This window comes from Triturus cristatus, chromosome 6, assembly GCF_964204655.1.
Source record: "Triturus cristatus chromosome 6, aTriCri1.1, whole genome shotgun sequence".
Classification (NCBI taxonomy): Eukaryota; Metazoa; Chordata; class Amphibia; order Caudata; family Salamandridae; genus Triturus; species Triturus cristatus.
In genome coordinates this window covers 952,791,675-952,794,342 of record NC_140589.1, presented here as the reverse complement: position 1 = coordinate 952,794,342, position 2,668 = coordinate 952,791,675, and positions in this window count along the sequence as shown.

Genomic DNA, 2,668 nt, shown 5'->3' with positions numbered 1-2,668 from the left:
AAACATTACCAGAAGGACCACCATCCCCGCAACCACTCCAACCCCCCAATCAGGCTGAAATACCACCCCTACCCACCCCAGGAACCCACAACTAGGAAGAAGGGAGACAACATTAGGAGAGGGAATTATCCTGTGAGGGCATGGCAGAGCTCATCATACTTCCCCGCAGTGAAGCAGGGTGGCCAAGCTGAAATAACAGCAGACAACGTTCAGAGAGAAATTAGCTAACAAGTCACAGCATTTCAGTCATTGTCACTGAGGCGATCAGTTGTACCAAGCTGAGAGCCGGATGGTGATGAACGTGATGATTTATCGAGTTTCTTAGCAAAGGCGAGGGCATCTCTGGGGTCAGGAAATACAAGCGTTTTTGCACCCTGCCGAACTCTCAGATTTGCCAGTTTGGCAAGTGAATAAGAGACAACGTGTTTTTGTAGGATCCACTTTGCAGGAAGAAATTCACGACGGGTAGCCTGGACAGTGAGAGTGTAGTCCGGGTAGAATGAAAGAGAGTTTCCATGGTGATTGATTTTGCCCATGTCGCTTTCTGCACGGAGAATGGCCTCCCGATCTCTGAAATTTAGGATTTTTTCAATGATGGGGCGAGGAGGTAATCCGGGACCAGGGCGTGGGCCAAGGGAGCGATGTGCATGTTCAACAATAAAAACTGAGGAAAGAACGTCACCGAAGAGTTCCTTGACCAGTTGCTCCACAAAGTCCTCCATATGGGATATATTGGTGGATTCCGGTACACCTGTTATGCGGAGATTGCTTCGACTGGAACGCGCCTCCAAGTCCTCATTTTTTATTCCAGATGATATCTAGGATTTTGTCCATTTGCAGCAGTTTCTGATGGTCCTGAGTGGCGGCATCCTCAATGTCCGAGGCCCCGGATTCAATGTGGAGGAGGCGATTGTCGTGGAAATCAACACAGGCCTTTACCGAGTCCAGACGGGCGGAGAGTTGGTCCAGTTGGGCCGCGATTCCAGTGACCGTTGATTTTACATCGAGCATAATTGCATTTAGGTCATCATCACGAGCAGGGGGTGCATCCATAGTGGTCGCAGAGTCACCACTGTCCGAACCAGCGCCGTCCTGGGCTGCTTAGGGTCAGTCCTCCCCATGGGGGTCAATCCCAGACAGTCAACGCCACCAAGGAGCAGGGGGGCGGTGAAGCGACCAAGAGAAGCGGTGGCAAAGGGCGCGGCGGGCGGGCCACCCCCCCACATCAAGTGTAGACAAACCAGGAGGGATAGCCAAAGCACTGGTAGTGGGGGGCAGCCGCAGCCGGCCTCCAAGAACAGTGAGCGCTGAGATGACGGTGAAGAAACTTGGTCGACAGCGTGAGCAACAGGGCGGCAGCACAGCCAGTAAGTGCCAAAGCAGCGCCCCACTGGATCCGAGGGCGAAAAAGGGAAGCAAGAGAGCACACCAGACTCCGCACTGTGGCTAGGCAACCAGCAAGCATAGGGCCTACCCCGCAAGGCCAATGATGACGAGGCCGAGCTGGAGGCCGAGGAGAAAAATGAGTACAGGGGATCCCACAGCTCGCAAGGCGAGGTCCAGGTAGTGACTAGGAAGCCTCTTATGTCGAAGCAAATGGGGAATGGGGGAGAGGCGGGTGCCCAAAGAAGGAGCTGCTGCTTCCAACTCGCTGGGTACAGGATAGCATTCAGGGGGCCCGACGCGGCGAAATCCCGCTGGCGCAGCACAGGCCCCCGGGCTGTAGCAGGTCCGGCCGATGAAGGGGAGCAGGACCAAGGGCAGAGAACAGTAGCAAATGAGGACCAGGACCAGTGCAGCCCAAAAACAGAAGCGGCACCAGGCACCAGCAGCGGGGGCAAAGAGGCGGAGGCGAGGTGGTTGGCGGGAAGCAGGAGCGGGATCAGTCAGCGCCTCCGGTGACGCCAAATCAGGAAATGCTGTCCAAGAGCAGGTACAGTATAGTTGTCTGCAGGGTGATGACGGATTCTTAGCTTGGCCGGCAGAGCCCACTTATAGTGCGGCCATCTTGCAGCCAGCCAAGCCACGCCCCCCCAACATTTACGCATATTTTTAATTTGTTATTCACAGACACAGATTACACTCAAAATATAAGGGGTTCACATGTGAACTTGCCATGTCTGGAGGTAATTATCTGCTCCATTATCATGAACATGCATCGGTATCTATTGTTTTTTTTAAACTAACATGCAACTATGTTGCTATACGGCACGTTTGAGGACAGTTACCATGGTGGCTTTTCTATCACTGATTAGAACTTACTATGAATATTTGGGTTTCACGGCTACACGGATACTCGTTCTCGCTTCATGGGTTATCATAGACACTTCGTGCATGGTGATTTTAGCGCACAGTGGGCACAAGCACAGACCCTTGTATCTTTGTTTCTTTGATTGTGAAAGAAAAACAATGTTGACTCTCCATTTTTCTTTTTCTTGTCTTTTTCTTTTGACTGTTCTGGCAGGTGGTTTCCTGTATATCATGTTACCATGAAAGTTTTCCCCTGAAGAAGGGTTTCTAGAAACCCGAAATGCATTAGGTCTGATTTCAAGAATTGTTAAAGAAGTAGCTCTGTTTTCTGCTTCTACTGAACATATTGACATTGGACTTTGTAAAGTACAATTGTGATGTTCAAAGTTTTCATCAATGTGATGATAAAACATTGAGC